The sequence below is a fragment of the Narcine bancroftii genome, chromosome 5 (genome assembly GCF_036971445.1).
Source record: "Narcine bancroftii isolate sNarBan1 chromosome 5, sNarBan1.hap1, whole genome shotgun sequence".
NCBI classification, from domain to species: domain Eukaryota; kingdom Metazoa; phylum Chordata; class Chondrichthyes; order Torpediniformes; family Narcinidae; genus Narcine; species Narcine bancroftii.
In genome coordinates, this window is record NC_091473.1 from 225219492 (window position 1) to 225240262 (window position 20771).

Genomic DNA, 20771 nt, shown 5'->3' on the forward strand with positions numbered 1-20771 from the left:
CTCAGGCTTGCAGAAAATTTCACAAGAGCAGTGGTTTCCTATGGAGTTGTGTAAATTAATTTCCAATATTCTATATGCACAAATAAAGTAAGGCACTGTCTGATCTTTAACACTGAAATCTGCTCCAGGAAATTTGGTGGAATTACAAAAAAAGTTTTCAGTAGATATTTCAAGAGAAATTACAGTGGTATGAGAGAGGAACTGGTCAAGTTGACTGGAAAAAAGTTAGATGGAGGGTCAGCAGAGCAGAATTGGATGATATTTCTGTAAGAAATAGGTGCAGGCCTGGAAGTCAGCCTGAAGAAAACTGAGGTCCTCCATCAGCCAGCTCCCCACCATGACTACCAGCCCCCCCACATCTCCATCGGGCACACAAAACTCAAAACGGTCAACCAGTTTACCTATCTCGGCTGCACCATTTCATCAGATGCAAGGATCGACAACGAGATAGACAACAGACTCGCCAAGGCAAATAGTGCCTTTGGAAGACTACACAAAAGAGTCTGGAAAAACAACCAACTGAAAAACCTCACAAAGATAAGCGTATACAGAGCCGTTGTCATACCCACACTCCTGTTCGGCTCCGAATCATGGGTCCTCTACCGGCACCACCTACGGCTCCTAGAACGCTTCCACCAGCGTTATCTCCGCTCCATCCTCAACATCCATTGGAGCGCTTACATCCCTAACGTCGAAGTACTCGAGATGGCAGAGGTCGACAGCATCGAGTCCAAGCTGCTGAAGATCCAGCTGCGCTGGATGGGTCACGTCTCCAGAATGGAGGACCATCGCCTTCCCAAGATCGTGTTATATGGCGAGCTCTCCACTGGCCTCCGTGACAGAGGTGCACCAAAGAAAAGGTACAAGGACTGCCTAAAGAAATCTCTTGGTGCCTGCCACATTGACCACCGCCAGTGGGCTGATAACGCCTCAAACCGTGCATCTTGGCGCCTCACAGTTTGGCGGGCAGCAGCCTCCTTTGAAGAAGACCGCAGAGCCCACCTCACTGACAAAAGGCAAAGGAGGAAAAACCCAACACCCAACCCCAACCAACCAATTTTCCCTTGCAACCGCTGCAATCGTGTCTGCCTGTCCCGCATCGGACTTGTCAACCACAAACGAGCCTGCAGCTGACGTGGACTTTTTACCCCCTCCATAAATCTTCGTCCGCGAAGCAAAGCCAAAGGAAAAAGGATAAGACATGAAAATAGGTTTTCTGTATATGTATCATTTATCTGGATGTGTGTCTGCATGGTTTTTGCACCATAAAATGCACCACAGGCTACATGAATCTGATTGTGCTGCCAACATTCTCTTGATCATTATCAACATCTGTACTGCCTCACAACTGTCGGCATCCAGCCCAAAGGTGCCAGAGCTCTGATTATCAGTTGGAGATGTGAGAAGTAATCATTCTGATTGAGAGATTGGTAGGAAAAGGTACGATGCACTGCAGTGGATGGAAGGAAAATACAGAAATGTCATTATCTCATTGAATAGCCTACTCATGTTGTACATTTTTAAAAGCCAGTTCTGCTTGGAGTCTCCTTCAAAATTCATGAAATCAGACGATTTCACCACAGATTTAAGGTGAGAGGGAAATAGGTATGTGGAACAAGCTGCCAGAGGATGTGCAAGAGATGGGTATAATTACAATGATCTAAAGACATTTGGACAGGTACACGGATAGGTACGGTTAAGAGCAATGGTTTTCAAATTGCCCCCGAAACTCATATTCCACCTTAAGCAATTGCTATGCCTTACTGTGATTAAAAAGGGATTGCTTAAGGTGGTATGTGAGTGGGAAGGGAAGGTTGAGAATCACTGCTCTAGACCCAATTATAACTGAAATATTTTGTTTGAGAAAAATTATCGTTGGCCCTTTTCCTTTGGAGTTATGAAACTTCAACTGGTTGTACAATTCCTTTCTTTAACTCCACTCACTGTCTCCAAATCCAAGTTGCAGCAGTGGGAACTCGCGCAGTCCCAAGCTATATCTGTCTGTTTATACGATGCACAGAGCAATCCTTGTTTCAGTACTACTTCCTCGTTGGCCATCAGTTTTTCCACCATTTGTAAAGTTTCATCACGTGGCTGTCATTTTCATGCCGCCCATCTCTGACTCTTCTGTTCCCTTTCCATCGCAGGAGAGAGTTTTGTGCGAAGCATCGTGTATAAGCCTACAGATTCCCCTCTCACTGCAATCTGAAACGCATTGGATTCTCACTTTTCCTTGTTCAGAAAAGAGGTCATCCAACCTCAACATTAACTCGTTTTTCCCTCTTTGTAAATACTGCCTGCCTTGCTGAGTCGTTTTCTGCTCTTATTCGACTGTTTTAAACATTTATTTTCACCACCTTCCTCATACAAATTTATAAAAAAAGAACATGTCAACACAGCAGTCGCTGCTGCTTTAAATAAACAAGTGTAAGCCTGTAACCAACTGTTCAAACCAGTTGGACTATGCTTACTCCAGGCTATAGAAATAGAACTCAACTGAAGCCATAGTTTTATATTAAACCTTGTCCGTGATGCATGCTCGGGTTTGCTGTGTGGTTTTATCAGTTCCAACATCTGCAGCGCATATACATATGCATTATTTTTCAGTGTAGGTTTGCAGGTGTGACGTGTGGAAGGAAGGAACATATGGTTTTGTAAACTGAAAGCACTTTTTTTAAACAGAGCTTCTGGTTACTCCTTAGCACAGAGAGCAATTTGCTACTCTGGCTCCACTTCTTTCGAGGGTTCTGCAGAAAGAGCAGGCAGGGGAATTGTCCAGCCATTGTTTTTATGCTGCCTAGTTCCAAGACAGAAAGCTGTGGATTCCAACCCAACACCAGAGGTATGCACAGAAAAGCTTTCCCTATGTTGCAGTACTCAGGGAATGCTGCACTGTTGGACATAATGTCATTAGACCAAAGCCACATCTGCCTTGTAAAGCAGAAATTGTTTAAAAATCCCTTGGTATTATTTCAAGAAAAGCACAAGTTTTTCCAGTCGCCTTAGCTAATTAAAGCTACCAAAAAGAGATAATGTGGTCAAAATGAATGCTAAGCATTGTAAGATGCTACGCACAAACTGGCTGCTCTAATAACATCAGCAACAATTCTTCAAAAGTGCTTCAAGTATGTGTAGAACATTTTATTACCTGGAGTCTGTTAAAAGGCGCAATATAACTGGATCATTGTTCAAAAGGATCAATTTGAAAATTCTACATTTCCACCTTTATTCCAGACACGTGCTGTCTAAATAGTGGGTTATTATATGAGCTAAATGGTATTTTTAATGCTACTGGAATTATAATATTCCAGCATAACCAAGCAGTTCAAGAGGAAGAAAGTACTCCGTATATTAAAGAAAACTAACACATTTTCAGAGACAGCCCATCCAGTCAGTAGCCTAAAGTTAAAACCATGCCTGTTAACACTATGGCCACAGAGAAACATACTGCATCATTCTTACCGTCTTCTCCCCATAGATCTCTGTCTCTCTGCTCTATGAATCTGTCAATGCAGAAGCTTCCGTCTGTAACTTATTGTTTGCTGTAACGACCAGCATGGGCGGGATCTGACTTAGGGTGTCACAACGAGGAAGTGAATAAGGGAACAGTATTTCTCTAAAAGGACAGATTGTTTGACAAAACAGGATGCTAATGCGTTATGAGCTACATTTCTGGCATCTCCTGCCTTATAAAGCACTTCAGTGGGGAAGCTTTCTGTAAATGCACTGATGCTTTAATTATACATACAAGTTGATAATTGTGGTGAAGTACAGATTCACGACAATTAATAACTAGCATGCAAATAATCAGTGGCTTAACTGAGCAATGAAGCTGATGGCAGTGGAGACTTTTGCTGACTACTGGCCTTTCAGAAAGATGCTCAATTTCACATATCAGGTGAGATATATTCCATCCCACTGTCGCTTGTAGGTACGCTACTCTGCGCGTCATTGCAGCACTAGGTTGAGATGTGCTCTGCTTTCCCAGTCAAGCTGAGAGGCAAATTCAGAAAAGCCAAAGTGACACAAAAGTATGAGAAGGTTGGAGGAGGACGTACTCAGAGTGACGAACCCGAATCTAGTTAACGAGTGCAAGGTCCTCTTGATGCTGCTGTACGTGGTGCAGATCTGGTTCATGACCTGCTCCTGCATCACGGAAGTTACCCAGCCCATTTTCTGTTCTCTGAAGATTCAAAAATGGAACACGTCTACTGGGTTATGACAAACATGTCTCCAGGGGAAGGGGGATAAAAATGTACCATCGTAGTCCTCAACCTGATGGCCACCTTCATATGTGGCTGCATGTCATTGTATGTGCAGTATGCCAACACCAAATGTCTCCAGGTGCCAAGGTTCTGCCCATCCCTAGTGAGCCAGACTTCGTTGTCAGATAGTCCGATTCAGTTGGACCTTGCTGCACCACCAGCCCTTTGTAGAAATATTCCCCTGGATAAACACTTCCAAGCACAATTCCATATGCCTCTGGCCAGCACAGTTTGTCCTAGTGGCCCTTTGGAAGAAAGATGTAGTGAATTCTGTTGGATGGTTCTAATGAGAAGACTATTAAATTTGGCCCGGTCACCAGAATTCACGAGCAAGCACAAATGAGAGGGGTTCTTCCCGTCAGATTCTTCCTGCATAGCCAAAGTTTCACCCCCGCTGCACACTGCTCTTGAGATGGCTGGATGTGGATGAGATGACACTCCACCTCCTTGTGGCCTATATATTTGTCAAGAAGATGGGAAAGTGGTTCTGGTGGAGATGTAGCACACAGAACTCTGTGTTCCAGTGGTTATTTCTGGAGCACGTACTGAGACAAACATCAACCGCAGCTGGAAGTAGATCAACTCGATGAAGAATACACATCAACCTGCCCCAAAATTGTTGGTCTCCCAGTGTAAGCAGGCATCTTGCGAGTGCAATGTGACAACACGAGAAAGGCTTGATAACAAGGGTTAAATCTGAAGTGGTGGGGCAGGTATTTGAGCAATAGGTTGTGGGACTTCGTGGAGGAAAAGGAAACATACAGGCTAAACAATGAGAAGTTGGAGAGATGCAAAGGGCCAAAGAACATCTATGGAGAGAAAGTCAGTCCACTTATTGGGTCAGGACCCTTTGTTGAGACTAAAATGGAGATAGCAAGTACATAAAGGGGGTCCCAATGCAAAATGTTGACTGAATACTGCTCTCCTTGGATGCTGCCTGACCAGCGGAGTCACTCTAGCTTCTTATTGTTTACTTAAGATTCCAGCAAGCACATTTCCTATGTTTCTCTAACATGCAACAGTGATAGTGATTGGCTGGGTGCTCCCACTAGTTTCAGAAATAATTCCTTCATACCCTGAACCTGTCTTACTCCATTCATCATTATGTGCAGTTAGAGCAACTGTGTTACACAGCACCACCGACTCAGGTTTGAATCCGCCACTGGAGTTTCTATGTTCTCCCTGTGAACTGCAAATGTTTTCTCCTGGTCTCCAGTTTTCTCCCACCTTCCAAAACTAATGGAATGAGTAGGTTAATTGGGCAGGTTTTTATGGGCCAGAAGGGTCCATAAAATGAAGGTATTGCTAAAATGAATAAAAAAATGTTTTAAACCATCCAGGTCCCAAACCCAAATAATTATTGTAGAACCCAAATCCTTGCCCAATTGCGTACAGTTTGAAACAAAGCCACTTTTCCCCCTTTATTTGCCCTTGTACTCCACAGTTTAAAATTCTAATCAAACAATTCACATGTAATTAAAGTGTACATATTTCCAATCTACATGCAATTCACTGCACATGCATGCTCAATCTGTTGCAATAGAGGATGTGTCTGCGGTATTGGTCTGAGGGCTAGTGCTATTGAGGTATTAGTTTCTACCTCAATTGATTCCACCTGGGCTGGACACCTTACCTACCTATACCGAAAAGGACCTCTGAGATAAGCAGTTAGAAGATAGTGTTATGTTCTATGTTGAGAGGTATCAGAGACCTTCTAGGAGAGAAAGATTTAAAGAGCCCGTCCCTGTCACAAGGTACTTGATAGACATACTGTGAGAAATGATGTGCTGTGCAGGATTTTGAGGGACCAGAAAACCAAGGCAAAGCATTTTCAATATGTTGTCTCTGACTCACTTAAGGTCTAGGTTCTGCACAGAGTTAACAACGAAGCCAGACATCAAGCTCGATTCAGGAGTCTTAGCTTGGTGAGACAGAGGTTTTTCTGACCAAACCTTGAACGAGATGTGAGAGACTATGTTCGCCAATGTCAGCAATGCATCATCAGCAAGACAGCTGAGCCTGAGGGAAGAGCCGCCCTGGAGAGTAGAACATCAACCAGGCCACTGGTGCTAGTCTCCATCGACTTCTGGTCGGCCAAAGACTCCAGAAACAAGTTATCAATATCAACCACTTTGGAGACCCCTACTTTGATGTACTCAATAGTGGGGAGGGTATTTTCCTGTGATGTCCTGGGCCGTATCCACTACCTTTTGGAGGGCTTTATGCTCAGGGTATTAGTGCTTCCATACCAGACTGCCAAGAAGTAGTTAAAAGAGCATGCAGAATTCTGGTAAAAGTCTTGTGGACAGATGAGACCAAGATTAACCTGTATCCAGAGTGATGACAAGAGCAAAGTGTGGAGGTGTACACAAATTGCCCAAGTTCCTGAGCATTCCACTTCATCTGTGGAACATGGTGGTGGGGGTATTTTGGCCTGTGCATGTATGGCTGTTACAGGTATTGGTACACTCATCTTCGTTGCAGATGGCAGTAGCAAAATGAATTCTGAGCGGCCTAGAAACACTTTATCTGCTCAGGTTTGAGCAAATGCCTCCAAACTCATTGGGCAGCACTTCACCTTCTGTTCATGTACACAAAGCAACTCGCATACAGTTTGCAGATGCTGTGTAGTACATTGATATATATATTGAACAGAGGTTCATGCACGTTGTTCAGGCAATAGTATAAAGACTCATTACAGCGAAAAAGTCTCGTCAATGTGGCAACAGCTGCGATACACGTTTAAAGCTCAAAGACGCTGCGTGATGTCACTTATGAAGAGCTAAACTTTGCTTGTAAAACTGATGACCAAGACAAACCCTGGGCTCCTCACATTTGTTGAGCACCATCTGCAGTCAACCAGAGAGATTGGCTCAGTATCATCATGTGATAAAAATGTTATTTATTTATTTTTATATATGTATATTTGCCTTGCATATGTATTGCTTCTCTATATGTGTGTTATATCTGGTTGTGTGTTTGCACTGAGGACCGGAGAACGCTCTTTCATCAGGTTGTACTTGAGCAGCAAACTTGAACTTCATACAGAGAGTGGTGGAGGTGTGGAACGTGCTGCCAGCTGAAGTGGTGAATGTGGGCTTAATTTTGGAAAGGTGCAAAGACCTATGGTCCAGGTCAATGGGACTGCTCAGAATCGTTCAACATGGACTAGATTGGTCAAAGTGCCTGTTTCTGTGCTGTCATGTTCTATGGTTCCATGGACTGCACTGCTCTGCATTTCATTCCATTTCATCGTCTTCTTCTGCAGCCCTGCCCACCACTGACAGCTAAAGTTTGCGTTCGTACCCTCTCAGTTTCACTTGAAATGAGATAAATCTTCAACTTGCAACTTTCACCATTCAGCCCGTTGTAAAAATGTGAAACTTTCTGCCTGTAAGAACTTCTCTTCCACAATCTCCATCGGTACCGCAGCCCCCTGCTCTACTCACTTTACACCTACGACTGTATGGTTTGGAACGGCAATAACACCGTCTACAAATTTACTGATGATGCCACGGCAGTGGGTCGTATAAAGAAAGGGGATGAGCCAGTGTACAGGATAGAGATTGAAACCTTCGATGAATGGTGCACCAACAACAACTTTGCACTCAATGTCACCAAAGAGCTAATTGTTGACCAGGAGAGGAAAACCAGAGGTGTACAATCCAGTGATCATTGGGAGATCAGAGGTGGAGAGGGTGAGCTAATTTAAGTTCTTGGAGTCACTATCTTGGAGGATCTTTCCTGGGCCCAACACACCAATGGCATTGTGAAGAAAGCTCGTCAGTGTCTCTACTTCCTCAGGAATTTGTGGCAGTTTGGCTGAAGTGGGGGGGGGGGGGGGTCAGCTTATAAGCTGAAATATACAGTAATATGTACCACGTTTAACAGAGATCATGCATATAATGAACTTGACCAGGTGCTGACAATAACATGAAAGGTTACAGCATAGGAAGTGGCCATTCAGCCTATCACATACATGCCAGCTCCCTGTCATAGCATCATTAGTTCCACCCTCTGGCCCTTTCTTTGTACCCTCACTAATATTTCTCTACCATATTTTAACCCATTTCCCTTTTGCTGGCTGCAATGGGATTTTCCCCCACCATATCAGCAGGGAGCAGAGAGAACATGGAATATATAACATTACATCACAGTACAGGTCCTTCAGCCCATGATATTGTGCTGACTGACCTATTGAACCTACTCCACAACAATCTCAATTTCCCTACCTCACACCCATACATTCATATATCTATTTAAGGGTCTTCTAAAAGTCCCTAGTTTACCAGCCTCCACCACAATCCCTGGCAATGCATTCCAGGAACCCACCACACTCTAAATTTAAAAAAACTTACCTCTGCTATCTCCCCTAAACTTTCCTCCACCTACCTTAATCCGATCTTCTCTGGTATTTGTTATTGTCACCCAGGAAAAAGGTGCTGCCTTTCCACCCTATCTAAGCCTCTCATAATCTATCAAGTTTATTCTCATCCTTCGTCATTCCAAAGAGAAAATTCCTTACTCTGCCAACCTAGCTTCATAGGACATGTTCTTGAATCCAGACAACATCCCGGTAAATCTCCTTTGCACCCTCTCCAAAGTATCTGCATCCTTCCTGTAATGAGGTGACCAGAACTTAACGCATCACTCCAAATGTGGTCTAACTGGAGCTTTATAGAGCTGCAACATTGCCTCACAATTGTTGAACTCAATCCCCTGATTGAAAAAGGCCACCACACTATATGCCTTCTTAACCATCCCATCTAAACCAATGGCAATCTTGAGCAATCTGGACCCCAAGATCTCAAGTCATTTCACCTTTAATTCTCTTCCCCTTATCTACAGAGCAACACAAAAATTACTTGTACCAACCATGCTCATACCAGCTGCACTGTAACTCAACTGCGCTGGGTGGGTCACATCTCCAGAATGGAGGACCATCACCTTCCCAAGATCGTGTTATATGGCAAGCTCTCCACTGGCCACCGAGACAGAGGTGCACCAAAGAAGAGGTACAAGGACTGCTTAAAGGTGCCTGCCACATTGACCACTGCCAGTGGGCTGATATCGCCTCAAACCGTGCATCTTGGCGCCTCTCAGTTCGGCGGGCAGCAACCTCCTTTGAAGAAGACCGCAGAGCCCACCTCACTGATAAAAGACAAAGGAGGAAAAACCCAACACCCAACCCCAACCAACCAATTTTCCCTTGCAACCGCTGCAACCATGCCTGCCTGTCCCGCATCGGACTTGTCAGTCACCAACGAGCCTGCAGCAGACGTGGGCATACCCCTTCATAAATCTTTGTCCGTGAAGCCAAGCCAAAGAAGAAGAAGAAGTAGCCTGGACTCAGAGAGGCAGGTCTGACAACATACTGGTGTGCTCTTAAGTTTGCCAGGAGGGTCTTTGAGAAGCTGGTTCATCACAACACCCACAGTAGAGTTTCTTTGTTCAACACAGCTGCAAAGCCTCACCAGACCTATGCCAGGGACTGTCAGGAAGGTCGCTGTAAGAAATTGTGTCAGCTATGAATGCTTGGACTTTGGGTGAGCCTGCAATGGCAGTGCGTACCTGCTCGTGTGAGCTGAAGGAGTCTGGTCTAAATAACGTTTGGTTTAATCTCATGGAGAGGTTAAAGCAGAAGATGATTTTGACTTCCACTGAGACAGCATTACAAACAGATAGACATGAAAATGAAGTCTTCTTCAAAAAGTGCAGGGAAAAACCAGGGAGGATAGATGTTGAACCCTTTTGCCTCCCATGACACAGTCCTCATAGGCATCATTTTTTGCATGATTCTTATCATTCATGATAAGGAATGTTAGAACTCTAGAACATTAGGACTAGAGCAGGGGAAGGCAACCTTTTTAAAAAAAACCTCACATTCCACTTTAAGTAATCCCTATGCCAATAAATGCTCTGTGATTAGTAAGGGATTGCTTAAGGTGATATGTGAATGGGAGGGGAAGGTTGAGAATCACTGAAGTAGCAGAAATAGCACTTTGGGTGCTCCCAGAGAACAGCGGTCATGGTTGGGTTGCTGACTGAACCTGGTGCTAGTGATGAAAAGTGTTCCCAGGGTACTGCCACCATGGTCAGATTTTTAATGGGGTGAGGGGGCGGGGGGGGGGGGTCCCAAGATTGCAGTGGGTGGGGCAACCACAAGCAGCCTCATTGTTGGTTGAGTAGGCCTCCATATTCTGAAGGTTGAGAACCACTGCTCCAGACCCAATTGTTACTGAAATATTTGGCTTGAGAAAAATTGTCATTTGGCCCATTTCCTTTGGAGTTATGAAACAGTGTACATAACGAGTCAATTAGGTACAATTAAAAGAGTGGTTTTCAAACTTTTTCTTTCCACCCACATACAACCTTAAGTAATCCCTTCCTAATCACAGAGCACCTATAATATAAGGATTACTTAAGGTTGTATGTGGGTGGAAAGAAAAAGCTGAAAACCACTGATTTAATGTGATTTTGAATATCATGCTGTCACATTGCCGGACCCTTATTTTACATTATAATTTTTAAAAGGCCGGCATGGTTAAGGCATAGCAGTTAGCTCAATGCTGTTACAGTGCCAGTGACTGGAGTTTGCATGTTCTCCCCATTTCTGCAAGGGTTTCCATTGACCGTTCAAAACAGAGCAATGGTGTAGGTCAATTGAGTGTAATTGGGTGACATGGGCTTGTGGGCCGAAAGGGCTTGATTAAAAAATTGTAGGGGCAGAAGCAATGAGCTTAGCTAATGAGGATACAAAGAAACTTTTGGGAGGAGTAGAGAGGAAGGGGAAGGGGGGGGGGGAAAGAGGGTGCATGTCCTCGCAACATTAGTGAATAGAGAAGCAGCGGTAATGTCCTAAACCAACAAATCTCTTCCTCTAAACTTGCCACCATGAGAGATCAATCTAAACTAACCACCATGCTGTCCTCCCCTCTTTAACCAGAAATAGCCAGCTCTGATACTCCACTAAACACAGCACTCAATCGGAAGAGCAGCAACTCATTATTCTAATGTACCCAACTGTGCTACATGCAGATCTCCCACATGTACGTCAAAGATCCCACGGTGCCAATCACAGACGTGCAGGAGAGCTCATCCTATTGTCTCAGCCAACATTTTGTATTTCAGCCAATATCTGGAGCAGATTATTTGTAAGTGTATTTCATTACTTTTTGTGAGCTCTTGTTGTTTGTTGCTTAATATGTGACATTACATGAATGAGTAAGCACTGAAAATAATTAATTGGCCAATTATATGAATGCCAGTGATCTTGAAAGATACCCCAAGAAATGCTTGTCTACACAGGCTTGTATGTGCACCTGAATCTTCCATGACCTGCCCTCGCTCGCCACTGACAAATCTAATTCTTACTTCCAATCACACTTTTCCACTTCACTCTCTTGTTTGCTGGATGCAGGACCAGTCTGCAGAGAAGCAGATGTAATCACTACTGCAGCTTCCATCTTCATGGTATTATCTAAAGTTTGGGTTCTCCCATGAAATCAAGAACTTCTTTTAATGTGTTGTGCCAAAGGTCTGAGGCTGGTGTTGGGCACATTATCAAAATCAATGAGTTAATTTTAGGTCAACATCAGTGTAAGGTACACAGGAACGATCATCTTGCTTTTAAGCAACATTGACAGTGTTCTGCAGCTGCACTGTGTAGGTGCCTCAAGACTCGTACCACCAGGTTCACGAACAGCTGCTCCCCCTCCACCATCAGATTCCTCAACGACAAACTCATTTAAGGACTCTTACTTGTGCACTTTATTGATTTTATTTTTCTCTCTGTATTGCTGTCAGTTTGTTTACATAGTTATCTGTTTACACTTCTTTTATTTGTTTACATATTTACACTGTGTACAGTTTATTTTTTCACTACCAGTTAGTGCCGTGCCCACAGGAAGAAAGAATCTCAGGATTGTATGTGATGTCATGTATGTACTCTGACAATAAATCTGATCTAGATTCATAGCAAGCAACGTGAGGACTTTGTGGGGAATGAGCACAGACTAGAGGTGTCATTCTGAACCTTTGTTTTGGCTATGACCCACTTAGACCTCTGCTCAAAGTTTATGGGCCCCCATCCCTGTGACTCAGTTCAGTTTAGTTGGTTTCTTCCGAAATTCTACCAACTACATAAAAAACATAAAAAATATTTTATGAATTCAGTGTACGGCCCCTCTTAAATGTGCTGTGAACCTCCCCCCACCCCCCCGACCCCCCCACTGCCCATTGAGAATGGCTGGTATGGAGTCCTTCTGCTGCTACTGGGGTATTGAGGGGCTAAGACTGAAGGGGAAGTCCCTCAAACAACAGAGGAGGGAATAATGACAAGATGTCACAGTGATTGCAATGAATGGATATAACACCAAGAATGGGAAAAGTTTGGGTGGTTTTCTCTCATAAATAATTTATTGTGAATAAGATTTATTTTTGGAAAAAAAAACTCCAGATTAATAGCAAACAATGAGTATTCCTGAGATGGTAATGCAAAATGGGAGAAGGCTGCATACATGGAAATGCCAGAGGAAATCAGCAAGTCTCACAGTGTCCATAGGCAGTAACAGATATTTCAGTTCTTAGCCCTTGTTCAAGGTATGAGTGAAAAAGCAGGCAAGGGTCTGAATTAAAATAAAGGGCAGGGGAAGGTGTACAACACAACAGACAAAAGTGTTAATTGGATATGGAGAGGAGGCCAGGAGAAGGTGAGAATCGTACTGACAAACTGAGACCACCCACAAATTGGAAGACAAACACCTCATTTTCCGTCTGGGCATTCCCCAACTGGATGGCACTTACATCAACTCTTCTGGTTTCCATTAGCACCCCACTCCTCCTCCAATCTCTCCTTTCCTCTAGCTCTGGCACTCTCACCTCCCTTTTCCCTCCGTCTCCTTTACACCCCAGCTCTGAATTTTGAGCCAGCCCTCCCCCCAATTTATTCTCACCTTTCCTATCTCCTGGACTCCTATCTATATCCAATTAACACCTTTTATCTGTTGGTCTGTACTCCTCCTCCTTTCTTTTAATTCAGACGCCTGCCTGTTTTTAACCCACACCTTGAGGAAGGGCTTTCCTTCCCTCTTGGCTAGGCAGGCAGTGTTGCTCGGATGGAAGGACATCGCTCTGCCCGCTCAGGCTCATTAGTATCATGATTTATAATAGCCAATTGTGTTTAATTGAAGAAAGGATGACACGTTTAGCGCAGCCATTAGTATAACATTGTTCCAGTACCAGAGGTCGGGATTAAAATTAGGTGCCGTCTGTAAGATCTCCCCTTTTATTTTTGCATAGGTTTTCTTGGGGTGCTCCAGTTTCCTCCCTCAATTCAAAACGTGCTGGGGTTATAGGTTAATTGGGCCTAATTTGGTGGCATAAGCTCGTGAGCCAAAAGGGCCCTGTTACCATGCTTTATGTCTAATTTTTTTTTTAAATGACCTACCCAATCAGCACATCTTCAAGATGTGGAAGGAAACAAGAGCACCCAGCAGTCACAGGAAGGAGTCCATTCAGACACACTGGAAATTAGATCCAAACACAGGATTATTGGAGTTCTGAGACAACTCCACCACAAGCAGCACAACTGTTCTCTGTAATCCACCACATTCTCACTTGGTGCGGTCTAACTCTGTTTAATGAGTGATACTGATGACGTGGCAGGATGATTTTGAACCTGCTTATTGTTTGTATGTGTCTTTAATCAGCAAAGAGAGTTTAAATTTAGAGACGATTAGATGCTCAATTTCCAATTTGAATTTAAATTTTCAAACACAGCGGGGACTTTTTATGAATTATTTTCAGAATCTCTGATTTGTATTAATGCAGAAGTGCTGACTAATAAGTTAACTTAATATTTTGATTAGGATTTTTTTTTCTTTCCTTGCCAAACAACTTTATTTTTGGTAGTGGGTTTAGATCTTTTTTTAAATAATAAAATAATTTGTTTAATTGAGAATGTGAGTTACCTTGGATGAACTGATATGATCTAAGTGTAATTTTTTTTAAAAAACTTTTAATATATATTCTTATGTACGCTGTATTTTTCAATGTGGAACTGCAATTTCAATAAAAATATTAAAGAAAGAAAGAAAAGAAGAGGGTTTCAGGCCCAAAACATCGGTTCTATATCTTTACCTTTTATGGACACTGTGAGACCTGCTGAGATCCTCCAGCATTTCTGTGTTTTTACTGAATCACAGCATCTTTCGGGTTTCACTGAATGCCACATGGAAACTAGTATTATCATTCATGCTCTCAGTTTAAAGATGTTCTTTAAGTTCTTTAAGTAGGTCTCTTTGCTTATTAATAATAATATTATTATTAATAATAATAATATTATTAATAATAATAAGCAGGTTCAAAATCATCCTGCCACGTCATCAGTATCACTCATTAAACAGAGTTAGACCGCACCAAGTGAGAATGTGGTGGATTACAGAGAACAGTTGTGCTGCTTGTGGTGGAGTTGTCTCAGAACTCCAATAATCCTGTGTTTGGATCTAATTTCCAGTGTGTCTGAATGGACTCCTTCCTGTGACTGCTGGGTGCTCTTGTTTCCTTCCACATCTTGAAGATGTGCTGATTGGGTAGGTCATTTTTTTTAAAAAAAATTAATTTAGACATAAAGCATAGTAACAGGGCCCTTTTGGCTCACGAGCTTATGCTACCAAATTAGGCCCAATTAACCTATAACCCCAGCATGTTTTGAATGGAGGGAGGCAACTGGAGCACCCCAAGGAAACCTATGCAAAAATAAAAGGAGAGATCTTACAGACGGCGCCTAATTTTAATCCCGACCACTGGTGCTGGAACAATGTTATACTAATGGCTGCGCTAAACGGGCCACCCTTTCTTCAATTAAACAATTAAATCATCCAGAGTTTAGGTGGATAATCAGCTGGGCAGTTAATGGGTGCATGTGAGAAAATGTGATGGAGGGAAATAAGTGAGGGAATGAAATTGATTCCTTTGTTCTGATAGATGAATCAATTAGTGGACTGAATAGCCGCCTTCTATGTCAAAAGAAAATATGAGAATTATGACCATGAGAATAAGATGTACAACCAGAGAAAGGAGAAGGAGAATAGCAGGTTTCATTATGTCTAAGAAGAGGTATGAGAGTGATGACAGGATCTGAGCAGGCTGTCAACACAAAGGCAAGGGGACAGTCCCCAGTACTGGCCCACACTCACGGACCATCCAGGTTGCAGACCTCAGCCCCACATCCTGGGCCTGTGGCCCTCACCACTTTCCCCCAGCCCTGACCACACCAACTCTAACAGACGGCCTCTCTATGCACTGAGCAATGGGAACACAAAATACTGGAGAAACTCAGCAAAGGTAAAAATACATAACCGGCGTTTCGGGCTTGAGCCCTTCATCAAGGTATGAGAGAATGCTGGCAGCATCCAAACTAAAAGGAAGGGGGTGGGGTGGCAAAGGCAGGAGATGATAGGTGGAGAAAGGAGGGAGGGGACAACAGCACTGAGGGAAAGAATGGATGGTTGGTGGGAAAGGGGGAAGGGAAGGAAGAACTGGAAAGACAGGAAAGGGGGAGGGGGAAGACAAGATGAGCAGGTTTAGAAGAAAGTAAAGGTCAATGTTAATGTCATCTGGCTGGAGCATGCCCAGATGGAAAATAAGGTGTTGGTCCTCCAATTTGTGGGTGGTTAGGATGGGATTACACACAAGGCCATGGACAGACATGTGAGTCTGAGAGTGTGACTCAAAATTGAAATGGTTAGCTACTGGGAGGTCGCTGTTGTTGCAGATAGAGAGCAGGTGCTTAGCGAAGCGATCTGCCAATCTGCATCCAGTCTCTCCGTTGAAGAGAAGGCCATAAAGGGAGCACCAGATGCAGTCCTGTGGAAATACAAGTTTTGCTTCACTTGAAAGGCCTGTTTGGGGTCCCGGATCATGGTGAGGGAGGAAGTGTGGGCACAAGTGTTGCACCTCCTGCAGCCACAGGGGAAGGTGCCCGGGGTAGGGGGTGAGGAGATAGGAGGGAGGGGTGGAGAGATAGAAGGGGAGGGATAAGTGCACGAGAGAATCATAGTGGGAGCAGTCAAAGTGGAAGAGGGGAGGAGAAGGAAAAATGTGTCTGGTGGTGGGATCCTGTGGTAAGTGCTGGAATTTCCGGCAGATAATGTGTTGGATGCAGAGGCTTGTAGAGTTGTAGGTGAGGATGAGGGGGATTCTATGTTTTTTGTGCCTGACGGCAGAGGGGGCCAGGGTAGAATGTGCAGGGAATGGAGGAGGTGGGAGTGAGGGCTGAGTTGACAGTGGTGGAGGGAAGCCAAGGTTGTGGAAGGCAAACATTTTGGAAGACATTTCAGAAGAAACTAGAAGGTAGGCTCCTGGTATTGGTAGCACACTGCAACAGGGAGAGCAGTGTTTCGCACCAGTTTTCTGGCACTTAGGCTCCCAACAGAGCAGAAGGCCGGAGTTTGCTCTCAGAGGACTGTAATGGAAAGGTCAGGAATTCACTCCAGGTTCCTGCCGTAGTAGTGCACACTCCAAATGAGTACAGAGGTGCATGTCATTTTATGAATAGTGTATTACCACAGTTTTACTGCTTTTACTCACTAAAACAAGCATAGTTTGGTGCAAAAGTGACTTCTCTTTCTTTGGCTTGGCTTCGCGGACGAAGATTTATGGAGGGGGTAAATGTCCACGTCAGCTGCAGGCTCGTTTGTGGCTGACAAGTCCGATGCGGGACAGGCAGACACGGTTGCAGCGGCTGCAGGGGAAAATTGGTGGGTTGGGGTTGGGTGTTGGGTTTTTCCTCCTTTGCCTTTTGTCAGTGAGGTGGGCTCTGCGGTCTTCTTCAAAGGAGGTTGCTGCCCGCCAAACTGTGAGGCGCCAAGATGCACGGTTTGAGGCGATATCAGCCCACTGGCGGTGGTCAATGTGGCAGGCACCAAGAGATTTCTTTAGGCAGTCCTTGTACCTTTTCTTTGGTGCACCTCTGTCACGGTGGCCAGTGGAGAGCTCGCCATATAACACGATCTTGGGAAGGCGATGGTCCTCCATTCTGGAGACGTGACCCATCCAGCGCAGCTGGATCTTCAGCAGCGTGGACTCGATGCTGTCGACCTCTGCCAAAAGTGACTAGTGACTGAAGAACCATGAGCAATATAATGAAGTTGCTCTCAGGACAGTACTCAGTAGGTTTTCAGAATGCCTGCTGCAAATCCATTGTCACTGGTTTAATGTGTTTGTTCATTTTTCAGGATGAGGATGTTCTTGGGTGTCCAACATTTAGTTCCTGTTCCTAAATGCCCTTGAACCGCTGAAGGTACTCCCTTAGTGGGCTTGTTAGGAACAGTCAGCACGGCTTTCTGTGGACAGGCCATCTTACAAACTCAACAGAGTTTCTTTGAGGATTGACGAGGATAGATTTTGTCTACAGGACTTTAATAAGGCAGTTGGCAAGGCCCCTTAGAGTAGGCAGATCTCTCAGGTTAATACACATGGAATCCTCAGTGACTTGGCAGATTGGATTCACAATTGGGTTGGCCATTGAAGAGAGAGGGGAGTGATGGAGAAATGTTATTAGAACTGGAAATCTGTGACCAATGGTGTTCTGCAGGGAACAATACTGGGACCTCAGTTATTTGTCATATATGTAGGTGAGCTGATTACTAAGTTTGCAGATGAGAAAAATTGAGGAATCATGGATAATGAGGAAGGTTGACTGAGGATACAGCAAGATGCAGAACAGTTGGAGATATGAACGGAGAAACAGCAGATGGATTTTTAATCTGGACAAGGGTGAGGTGTTGCACCTTCGGAGATCAAGTGTAAAAGACAAATATAAAGTAAATGACAGGATCCTTAGGCACATTGATGTGCAGAGGAATCTTGGGGTATAAGTCCATAACTCCCTGAAAGTGGCAACACAAGTGGATAAGGTGATAATGCAGACACATAGCATGTCTGGAACACCCAACAAGAGAGATGAGAGAAGCAAATAAGATTGCAAGATTTAAGAGGCATTCAGACAAGCACATGAACAGGCAGGGAATGGAGGGTCATTGGCCATGTGCAGGCAAAGGGGATTGGTTTAAGTTGGCATCATGGTCAGCACAGACATTGTGGGCGTAGGGGCCTGTTCCTGTGCAGTGCTATGCTCCCTTAGCACAAATAGTTTGTTTCTTGGTCTAATATTAGGCAGAATCTTGCACTTTTCCTGTTGAAAGAAAACCGCCCATCCATTGAGAAACATTTTTGGTTACATTTGCTTGGACTAGGAAGTAAGCAGCAAAATTGTAGTAAAAACACTATTCATAAATACTATGATTTTTGGCATCTGGCTCATTTAGCAGAACAGTAACCCAATTTCTGGGCTCACTTTACACACCAGTGCCCCAGTTTGCATGTTCCTATTACATACGTGTCCCAGTTCACATGTTCCCTCTACACACCAGTGGCCCAGCTCCTACACTCCTTATAAAGTGAAACACGAAAGTCTGCAAATGTTTCGGGCCTGAGCCCTTCCTCAAAGTGTGGGGGGGGGCGGGGGGGGGGGAAGAGACAGGCGTCTATGTTAAAGGGGAAGAATGGGAGGGGGAGGAGTACAGACCAACAGACAAAAGGCTATGATAAGAGGACAGGAGAGGTGAGAATTGACTTTGGCTCGGTTAAAGCAGACAGAGGGAAAAGGGAAGGGAGAGAGAGAGAGACCAAGCTAGAGGAAAGGAGACATGGGGAAAGATGGTGGGGGAGGGTTTCCAATGGAAACCGGAGAAGTTGACGATAATGCCATCCGGTTGGAGGGTGTCCAGGCGGAATAAGAGGTGTTGTCCCTTCAATTTGCAGGTGGTCTCAGTCTGGCAGTGCTTGAGACCATGGACAGACATTTAAGCAAGGGAATGGGGTGGCAAATTGAAATGGATGGCTTCTGGGAGATCTCCGCTATTGCAGCGGTCAGAGCTGAGGTGCTCAATGAAGTGATCTCTCAGTCTGCGCCCAGTCTCTCTGATGCAGAGGAGACCTTGATGGAAGCTCCGTGGAGCAATCCATGCTACAAGCCTACACCGGCAAGGCCCCCAAACATCAGTAATATATCTTAACCTCCTACGGATGCCGCAGGACTGGCTGAGTTCCTCCAGCATCTCCATGTAAAGAACCAGGACTCAGTTCCCACACTCCTTGTAACACACTTGGCCATAGTTCCCATGCTCCTTTAACTCAAGAGGCCCTTTTTCCCATACCCCCCCCAATCTGTTTCCTGCTCTCCCTTCAAGTTCAAGTTCACTGGGTTCACATAGGAACATTTATTAAACTATTTTGTTGAAGTAGATTGAAATTGAATTGAAATATTAATTGAACACAAGCAATATTTTGAAAGGCCTGCCAGTTCGGCACCACTGAAGACCCGAGTGCGGCGGTCTGACAGTTTACTGTAGACACCTTTCTCAAGACTGTCGAATCTCCAGAGAAAAATGAATAGTCAGTGACTGAAGTTGCTCTGAAAAGTCTTTCCTTTGGGTGGGGGAGGGGGGAAAAAACATACCAGAGAAACCTAGGCTAAGGTACGTGCTTCAGTCTGGCAGTCTTTGGTTGATGCTGAAGAAACTACTGAAGGAGAATTTTGTAATTCAACTGAGATCTTTTGCTTTCCTCAACAGCAGCACGGAAACCAGTCTTTGTGGGCATGGAACAGCTGAAGCAGGCCTTGTTGTGAAACAAGCCAAACTTCAGTGAAATATAAAGCAACATTACCACATTCTAAAAATAGATGTGAGTTGTCCTTTTGATGAAGTGGTATAGGCAAAATCACCCAAATTAAGTTTAGTTATTGAAAAGATTCTCAGGAGATGGACGAAAGCATGGAAATCTTCTCAGAATTGACAAAGGTAACAAAGTTCATTTTGTGACTATCTGGTAGAACAGCCCTCACTGAACGAATCTCATCAATCACAGTCTACTCAGGTGAAAAGTCAAATCTGATGTTCTCGACAAGTAAGTCTATCTTGTTTGTGTTGATAACCTTCACCTTGTCTACACAATGATCTGTGATTTAAAAAAAAAACCTGCTAACCTTCCAGAAAAAGAATCCACAGTGATCACAGCCCAGGAGTTCACACAACAATGGGTACTTTGAAAGGAATTGCTCATGGGCATTTTCAATCTCTCAGTGCTGCAAAGGATCCCACCTCCTTCAAAGGGGCATCAATTATCCCAGTGCCCAAGAGCAGAGTGAGCTGCCTCAATGATTATCATCCAGTCGCATTCACATCTACGATAATGAAATGTTTTGAGAGGTTGGTTATGGCTACATATCTAAGGAAAGGACTGGACCCACTGCAATTTGCCTATCGGCTCAATCGCTCCAACAGCAGGCACAATATCACTGGCTCTCCCACTCACCTCTGGAACACCTAGGCAACAACAACTCATACACCCAGTTCCACTTCATCGACTGCAGCTCAGCATTCAACACCATTATTCCTTCAGTGCTGGTCAACAAGTTCCAGTCCCTGGGTCTCTGCAACT

At 44.2% G+C, this 20771-nt stretch overlaps 1 protein-coding gene across 9 annotated transcripts in view; it reads right to left on the bottom strand.

Moving 5' to 3' along the window:
- The window catches only part of LOC138764965 (F-actin-monooxygenase mical1-like), a 155857-nt gene that overhangs the window by 108971 nt on the left and 26115 nt on the right, over nt 1–20771 (bottom strand). For 6 of the 9 annotated variants that reach the window (XM_069941481.1, XM_069941482.1, XM_069941483.1 and 3 more), the window contains exon 1: nt 3463–3545. The exons of 2 other annotated variants lie outside the window; for them this stretch is intronic. The gene's annotated coding sequence lies outside the window, so the exon portion shown is untranslated. Of the gene's footprint in view, nt 1–3462; nt 3553–20771 lie in introns of those variants that run through there. One more of the 9 variants, XM_069941478.1, reaches the window with a different exon arrangement.